Genomic DNA, 9,276 nt, shown 5'->3' with positions numbered 1-9,276 from the left:
GAGGCGCCTTGCAAGACGTTGGCTGTGTCCATGGATGGGGAATAAAGTGGTCTCGGCCGCGGAACTGCCGGACCTGCATCATGTCCGTGAAAGCTGCTTTGCTTGGAGGTAAAGAGGCCGTTTGTTTGCCAAGTGCTGGATTGCACCATCCAGGAAGGAAAGGCACAGCTTGACCCAGGTTGACCTTGAGGAGATGGTGCCCCGGAGGCGACCGGCTGGGAGCCAGCCACCGCACATTCTCGGTCTGGGCTGGGCTGGGCTGCCTCTCCCGGACTAAGGCTTCCAAGAGACAAAATAAATAAAATGAAATAACGTCTTCCACCACTTGCATGTCGAATGCACCCTCCTCTCACCAGCTCAATGTTTCCTGCAGGCTGTTAGTAGCAACCACTGGGGCCAGCTCTTCTTGGATGTACAGTGTGAGGGAGAGATCTTATCTGATACCTCCCGTGGTTAGCCTGCATCCGGCCTTCTGGTACGATGCCTCTCCAGCTTTTTGCTCGTTTTCCTACCCGGGTTGTGGGTCTTTTTTCTGATTGGATTGTAGGAGGTCTTTGCGTCTGGTGGCCATGGATTCCCCTGCCAGAGCTACCAGGCACTGGTGGCATGGTGGTTATGCGTCGGGCAGCTAGCCACAAGGTCAGCAGTTGGAAACCACTGTAGACTGGGCTTTCTACTCCCATAAAGAGTGATGAGCCAGGGGCAATTCTACCCATTCTTAGAAGGTTGCTGCTATGGGTCGGAGCCAACTCAACGGCAGTGACTTTGGGTTGTGGGGGTTGAGTGAGTTTCATTTGTTGTAAATCGCCCCTCCCCTGATGAGTGACTTGTCTTTCCTTTGGGGCAAACACTGTTCTCTCCCCACCCAGAGGAAAGGAGAGTGATAAAAATCAAAAGGCTAATGGCCCGGCGAATATGATTCCACCCCTCTGAGACCCGAAGAACTGGATGGTGTCCAGCTACCAAGGCCAACTGCTCAGATAAGCACGGTAGAAGGTTCTGGATTTGAGTGGGAGGAAAAGTAGAACAAGGCACAATTAGAAAAGAGGCCAAGCTTATCAGTTGGATGGAGATTGGTGACAACACCCCCCTCCCTCCCACCCTCAACCCCCAGGAATACTGGCCCTTAGGCGCTGCCCTTCAGGTCTGGAATGGAGCCCGGCCTGTGGTAAAAATAATCAATCTTTAACTAAAGGGCATCATTTACTCAAGGACAGTGTTCACAGGGTTAGGAGCAGCCAGTGGACTTGAACCACTGACCATGTGGTTAGCAGCTCAACCCTTAGCCCACAGACCACCAGGGCTCCTCTGTGAAGTCATGGAAACAGTGGTGGGGGGTTACGAACAGTCTGGAACTTGATTGATGTCACAGAAGCGTACACGTTGAACATGGTTTGAAATGCTTCCGTGCATACATTTCTCCGTGATAAGATAAAGCGATAAAGCTAAAATGAAACCACAAACACTGAGCACATCCGCTCTCAGAGGATCAATGAATTGCGTAAGCAGGTGGTTTACACCTCTACCGTGAAACAGCCCTCAGCCACGCAAAGGAGTGAAGAACGGATAACGAGGCTCCATTCAAGCACATTGTCGCCAGCGTTTCCGTTCATCCAAGCCAGGGTTTGACTCAAAGCGTGTCTGACATCACCGGGAGGCTGCAGGCAAGGGCTCTCGGTGACACGCTTGTCCGTAGGGCACCTTCATGAATAAGGTGCAATCGAGACAGTGGCTTCTGAGGGGACCTGCTGGGTAGGTGAGATTCAAGGCTGAGAGGTCAGCTCCGAGGTGGAGGATGACTGGAGGGATCCCCAAAGGGCTACCTTGGTCAGTCTTCTTAAACGACACTGGATGATCCTGGGGGTTTCTGCTGAGGAGCTTTGAAGAAAACTGAAAATTACATCCGTGAGAAAAAAGGGCCAGGGCCGTGACACTCAAGAATTATTGTTTTTTTTTTCTATCATGACAGAGGTTTCAGGGGACGAACCAAAAAGCAAAACAAAACAAACTCACTCCCACTGAGTCGATGCTCACTCACTCACTCACAGGGACCCCACAGGACAGTGGTTCTCAACCTGTGCATTGTGACCCCTTTGGGGGTCACCTGATTCATCACAGTAGCAAAATGAGAGTGATGAAGTAGCAACGGAAATAATGTTATGGTTGGGGGTGGGGTCGTACCACATGAGGAACTGTATTCAAGGGTCGGGGCCTGTGGAAGGTGGAGGACCACTGCTCTGGGACAAGGTTGAACGACCCCTGGGCATTCCCTGGACTGTAACCCCTAACTTCTTTGTTTTTAAAAAAATTAACTTTATTTTCATCTTTCTTGCTCACTGACATCTTTTTCAACAGGGATGTGCTTCAATTTTCAGACATCTCAGGCAATGTTGGTTTCATGAGTATTGGCAGAAATGAGCAACTAAATGCAAAACATTCCCGGCTTCACCGGAACTTACCGCGTGTGGGCTAGAAAGCCCTGCCTTTCTTCCAAGGAGCGGCTGGGGATTTCGAACTGCTGACCTTGCGGGTCACAGCCCGACCACGGTGCCTCCTTTTTAGGGGACAAGAGAACCCACGTCTCCAATCTCATTTAAGGAGAACTCTCCCTTCTGGACAGACCCATCTGGCAGAGGGAGACCAGGAGCGCAAGGTCCCGGCGGTGTCCGGGGCTCTGCAGAGGTTCAGGGTCATGTAAAGTACATGGGAGGGCAAAGGAAGCTTGGCAGAATGACTGATAGGTAGCCCCTGCCTCCCAGTTCCAGGGGGTCTCCAGACGCAGAAGCTGGGCCCATGATGGGGACACGCACACTATGTGGAGCAGAGGAACTCACGAGATTGGTCCAAGGCTCTCTGACCAATAGGTGCAGTAAGGCATGACCTGCGCCTATGTGACCCTGGCATGCTGGTCCCCATCAAGGACACACCCAGGCAAACCACGGAGGGATTCTGCCCTAACCTCTTGTTGTGTGGTGGGGGTAGGGTGTGATTGGCAGGGGGTGGTGGGGCTTGGAAGTTATCCACTTTCCAATGCACTCAGCCCCAGGGCCAGACGGTTAAAAAAAAAACCAAACTCGGGGAGAAACTGGAGAGGTGCCTGGCTGTAGGAGGTAACATTGATAAACCTGACTTGAACGGTTCAAACCCTGTCAGTTGATCCCCCACCCCCAACCCCTGGTTGCATGTTGGGCCCCATCTGGTTTTCAACATTTTCCGAACTTTATTGGTTTTTGTTTGTTCATATTGGGATTTGTCTCGGGTGTGTTTCATCTTGGGGGGGGGGGCGGGGGTCCACTTGAATTTTTGTTGCATGGCTTTTGGTATATAAAGCCCAGGATCAATGAACCTATAGAGACGGCCAGCAGCAATAAGGGTTTCGGGGAGGGGGGCGCATGTAAAAGGGAGCTGTTAGGGAGTCCAAGGAGGAAGAGAATGTTTTGTAACAGACAGTGTGGTAGCCACGGTACAGTACAGCTTGCTGTGATTGAATTCGGGAACGATATGAGACCTGGATCCGCTCCCAATCAAATGGTTTTAGAAAGAAAAAAAAACAAACAAACAAACTCACTGCCAACTAGTCGATGCTGACTCATCGTGTCCCTCCAGGACAGGGTAGACCTGCCCCGTGGGTTTCCAAAACGGTCACTCTGTGCAGGAGTAGAAAGCCTCATCGTTCTCCCTTGGGGAGGCTGGTGGATTTGGAACTGCTAACGCTGCAGGAAGCAGCGCAAAGCAAAACCTACTGCCACCAGGACGCACACCCCCTCCCCGCCCCCGTTCAAGACACATAAATAGGAGAGGGATAGCTCCTGAGTCCTCCCCAATTCTGGCCGGATACAGCTGCTAAAGACCCCTCCTGACTGTCTTTAGGAGCTAACTTCAAGGCCAGCAGTTCAAAACCACCCGCCTCTCCCAGGGAGAAAGACGAGGCTTTCTACTCCCCCTGAGAAATGTTACAGTGTGGGACCCCGCAGGGGCAGCTCTATCCGGACCTACAGGGTCACGGTGAGTCAGCATCGATTCCATGGCTGTGTATTCTGTCTTTACCACCGAACTCAAGGAAACGCACGGCCATCAGTCAATGCTGACTCACAGCTAGGACCAGGTAGAACTGCCCCTTGCAGTATTTCCTGCAGGGTAACTCCTTTTTAAAAAAGAAAATTACCTTTATTTTTTTCTTTCTTGTTCACTTACACACTTTTCAACAGGATGTGTGTCATTCTTGGACATTTCAGGCGATGTTGGCTTCATTCGTACTGCCGGGAAATAGGCAAATAAGTGCAAAATGCTGCTGGCTTCACCGGGCCAGTTTGTGGTATCAAAAAACATATTCTTAAATAAATAAACTAATTAATTAATTAATTAATTAAAAAAACATTTTCTTGGAAGACTGGGACTAGACTGTCCTCCTTACCAGACTGTACCTACCGTATATACTCGTGTATAAGCCGAGTTTTTCAGCACCAAAAATGTGCTGAAAAACTGGGGTTCGGCTTATACAGGGGTCAGTGGTACCCCAGCGAGGTGTAACATCTCACAGGTGATTGCCCTTCCTCCGCTGTTCATTCAAAGCCCCGCTGACACTGCAGGGCTTTGAATATTTGTTGACTCACATCTAACCAATCAGAGCCGGCCTATGACATGGACAGCTCCAATTCGCAGAAGCTCCCGTAGTGATTCACTTACGCCGGCAGCTGAACTGGTAAGGATGTATCTGTGGCTGTGCTCCGTCTCTCCCCTCTGGTCTCTGTGTTAATTCACATCCTGCATGTCCCACCCTAGGCTTATACTCGAGTCAATCCGTTTTTCTGGTTTCCCAGGTAATAATTAGGTGCCTCGGCTTATACTCGGGTCGGCTTATATTCGAATATATGGTAACTCTTTACAGGACTGTCACCTTTTACTGGCGTAAGAAGCCTCTTCTTTCGTCCTGGGAGAGGCTGGTGGTTTTGAACCCTTGACCTTGCAGTTAGCAGTCCCGCTGGGAACCACTAAGACACCTCGAAAACTTTTAAGGAAGGTCTTTTCAGAAGGCGCTCTTAACGTTGAGCGCATCTGTTGAATGGCTCAAAGCCCACCTCCCTCAGCATGTAAATGGGGCTCTTCCGTGGCCCTCGGGCCAGACTCTGTGGGTACTCCTCACCCACCGGAGTCAGCTCCCACCCCACCTCTCCTTGCTCTTTCCCCGCAGGCACGGAAGAACATTCTGTTTTTCCTCTTACAACTCTGGGATCGTGGCCCACACCCCAGGACAATTCCATCCGGTTCGGTTCTGGATCAAGATGTTTTCCCTTCACCCTGGAGCCTGCTCGCCCAGAAATGAGCCCTGAAAACCCAACTTGGCCTGAAGGAAACCAGACTCTCGAGGCCATGTGTTGTCCAGCTCTGTTTGTCTGTCTCTGGAAATGTCCAGAACAGGCCAAGCCATTGAGACAGGAAGCAGAGTCCCGGTTGCGGGGGGGTGGGGGGAAGCTGGGGAGAGGGGAGGAGGGGAGAGGTAGGGGTTGGGTTTCTTTGGAGGCGATGAAAATGTTCTGCAACCAGTGGGGGTGGTTACGCAACCTTGGAAAAAGGTTAAATGGTGAGGAGGAGGGCAATGGGTGAGAGCTCCCAGTCTGAGCAGGGAGGAAGGGGATGGAGGACAGAGAAGGCCCAAAGTCCACCCCCACCCTCTACCCCCCACCCACACCCCGCCACACACACCCCGCCACACACACCCCGCCACACACACACACACACACGAGCACTAAGCCTCCACTGAATTCCTTCTGACCACTGACCAGCAGGGATGAGCCCTGGGGACCTCGTTGGTTCCCAGTGGGCAGGGTCAACAGTTTGAATCCACGAGCCCCTCTGGGGGGGAACATCGAGGCTTTCTGTGCCTATAAATAGTTCCTCCTCTTGGGAACCCACTAGGACAGTCCCGTTAGATCTCTCCGGGGAGAGATACACCTCAGTCCTTGGCTCCCCGTGAGAAAGAAGTCGCGCTGAAGCCTGTTTGTGGTCCCAGGCGGCTTACAGAGAACAGTAGCAGTGTCAGGTTGTACAGTCAATGGGACACAAGCCAGACAGAGTCGAAGGCACAGTTGCGGAGTACGGGTTGGCCGCTCTGGACCGTGGCCCGTCTGTGCTACAGTGTGTCACAGCCGCTGGGAAAGAGAGAGAGCGGTCGACAATACTGGTCGACCCCATTGGCTGAATCAAATCCACCTGGACTAGATGGGCCAATTCAGGTGTAACGCCCACCTGGGTGTACCACCCCTTCCTGGCCAGAAGCTTGTACCTCTGAGCATGCGTAATGGGCCCCCAGCTACCTAACAGTTCTATCCTCCCTGAAGGGCTTCAAGAAATCAGCATCCACGCAAGGGCAGTGGCCGACCAGGTGTGTGAAGGGGTCTTGCCCTCAGAGGGAGTGCATCGGAACTCAGACTACCTCCTGCTGACCTCGGGTCCGTCCAGGGACGGGCAGTCTCCCCCTCAGGGGCTGGCCTGGCTGTGCCTTCCGTGGAGATCCCATAGTCAACAGCCCTGCCCACACGGACTGGGTGGAAGCTTCTTGGCCCATCCTGTTATCTCCTCTAACATAATGTGTGCCGCACCCACCCAATCATGGACCCCATTCCTGTTTCTGCCCTTTGAAACGGTGATGGATTGAATTTTCTTTGCCCCGCCTCCACCCGTGTCCTTGTTAAAGTTCTGTATCTCACCAAATCCTCAGTGGGGGCCGTGACGCTCAGATCTCCCTCACCAGGGTAGGTCCTTGTCTCTCTTTGTTTTAAGACTAAGTGTTTTTAAATTAGGCTGGAGACTTCAGGTCTCTTTTGTCCCTACAAGGACACTCCACAGGCTGTTAAATATTTCTCAATAAACACCCCCACACCCCCCAAGAGGTCTGTTGGAAGACTTCCTTCAGAAGGTCAGCATCCCACCCACTGAGTGTTCCCCTCACTGCCATGACCCCGTGGGACAGGGTAGAACTGCCCCTGTGAGTTTCCCAGACTGTCCCTCCTTTTTTTCTCTCTCTCTGTCCTTAAAAGATCATTTCATTAGGGGCTCTTACAACTCATAACAATCCGTACATCGGTTGTTTCAGGCCTATTTGTACACAGGTTTCCATCATTCTTTTCTAGACATTTACTTTCCATTGAGCCCTTGGTATCAGCTCCTCTTTTTTCGCTCCCCCACCCCCAACCGGGGGCTGTAACTCTAGATGGGAGTCGAATGCCTCATCTTCCCCAGAGCAGCCGGTGGTTTCGAACAGCTGACTTTACAATGAACAACCCAACGTGATACCCCTACTGCCACTAGGTGTGGTAGCTTTTGTGATTCCTGTGAGACTGCCCTGGAGCCGAGCATTGGGCTGAGGCCGCCTACACGCTTTAGAACCTAAGGTGGGCCCAGCTCCATCTGCAGGGCAGAGCTCAGCCCACAATGCCCATTGCCAGGACACATGCACTGAGAACCTGCTGGCCCGCCGCCGCACAGGCCAGACAGCCCCAGAGGACCCCTGCCCCATCGCCAGGTCCACTGAGCAACCTTGTCCTGGTGCCCGAGGAGGCAGATTCTGATGGGTCAGGCCCACTCTCTCTTCCTTGGGCACTAGTACTCAGGAAGTACACTCACTCTCTCTGTCTGGTCTCCGGAATTCTGCCCACGGGTGACAGGCTGCCTGGATCCCTGCAGAGTGAGGGCAGAACATGGGCTGAGAGGGGGGTACTGTCTTCCTTGCTGGGAACCGGCAGGAGCCAGCTGCCTGGGCGGTGGCCGCCTCAGGAATGTGCCCGAGGCTCTTGGCAGCCCCTGTGAGTCCAAGGTACTTGGGGCAGCCTGGCGTGGTCCCAGTGCAGCGGCTCTTCAGTGCCGTCCTGTGGAAGGACGTGGGTACTGCGGGCCCAAACCCTGTCCTGTTGGACACAACCCTTCGCTGGTTCATCTACCCAGGGAGTGGGCTACTCGCGAACAATGGCAGCCCGTGGGTCACCACCGTGTGAGGGTGAGTCGTCTGCTGTGGGCCCACCTGGTGCCGTGAATTGCATGCTTTGATGGAAGTGGCCAAACATTGGTCTAAAATTTAGACTATTTAGACTCTAAATAGTCCCACCTGCCCATCTCCTCCCCCGTTAAGGATCATCTACATCTTAATCCCTGAAATTTGTGACCGACTGGGCTGCATCTCAGGCAAAGGGGTCCTTGTCTAACCAAACCCACTGCGACTGAGTCCATTCCAATCCCAGTGGTCCTGCAGGACAGGGTGGGACGATGCTAACTAACTGTCCCTTGTGGGTTTCTGAGGCTGTCGGTCCTCAGGGGAGCAGACGGCCTCCTCCCTCCCGAGGAAGAGCTAGGGGGTTTGAACGGCTGACCTTGTGAGGAGAGGCCCAATGTGTACCCTACCACGCCATCTGGGCTCCAGATTACCAGTGACAATATGAACCTCGCTCAAGAGCGGACCGGGAAGCCCTCCTTAAGATGGCATTCCAGCCCGCGCGCTTCAACTCCAACGCCTCATTTCATTTTATTTCTCCGCTATCGTATAATCGGATGGCATTTTATTATCAGCCCCTTTGTACAGAAGATTGAAGACTTGAATCGAGGTGCTGGGGTGAGGAATCTTGCAAGGACCGTGGACTGCCAGAAGGCCAAACAGCTGGCTTGGAAGGACGCTCAGCCCGAAGCAGTCCAAGCTCGGCTTGGAAGTACAGCCAGGACGCACCTTAGAGACAAGGACGGCCAGACGTTGCCCTCTTGTACTGTGGACACAGTATGGGCCTGAAAACGAACATCGTGCTTGATAAAGTAGGTCCCCAAAAAAGAGGAAGCCCCGCAAGGAGATGGATTGATACCGTGGCTGCCCCGAGGGGCTGAGCCCTGACCAGGATTGTGAGGCTGACCCGGGAACGGGCCGTGTTTCCTTCTGCCGTGCGCAGGGTTACTATGGGTCGGATTTGACGGGGCCGTGCCAGCCAACAACTTTATCAGTCCGATCTTGGTCTTTGGGATTGGCGTGGGAATGGTGTTATCAAAAGTACATGCAGCAGCGTTTGCCGAACAAAACCAACCCACTGCCACTGGCTCCGCTCCAACCCATGGGACTCGCAGGTTCCGCAGCTGATGGGCCTGGCCTGCCTGACCTCCTGGTTGGCCACCTACCCTCCTAATCCCATAGCCCTCCCGAGGCTCCTGCCGCAACCCTGCAGGGAGTGTGTCACAAACGGTGAGACGTCCAAGCCACAGAGGGCCCTGGCTGGTTGTAAGTACAATTGTGAGTCCTTACAA

General features: G+C 53.1%; 1 long non-coding RNA gene across 1 annotated transcript; it reads right to left on the bottom strand.

Annotated features, from left to right (window-relative positions):
* Positions 1-1,115: 1,115 nt before the first annotated feature.
* Positions 1,116-7,735, bottom strand: LOC142432602 (uncharacterized). The gene is made up of 3 exons (XR_012780903.1): positions 7,624-7,735; positions 4,166-4,256; positions 1,116-1,890 (listed from the first exon to the last, which is right to left on the bottom strand). It is a non-coding gene; the product is annotated as an uncharacterized LOC142432602 (long non-coding RNA).
* Between the last annotated feature and the right edge of the window lie 1,541 nt (positions 7,736-9,276).

The sequence above is a fragment of the Tenrec ecaudatus genome, chromosome 18 (genome assembly GCF_050624435.1).
Source record: "Tenrec ecaudatus isolate mTenEca1 chromosome 18, mTenEca1.hap1, whole genome shotgun sequence".
Lineage (NCBI taxonomy): Eukaryota > Metazoa > Chordata > Mammalia > Afrosoricida > Tenrecidae > Tenrec > Tenrec ecaudatus.
The sequence above is the reverse complement of the archived record's forward strand: the minus strand, read 5'-3'. Positions and strand labels throughout refer to the sequence as shown.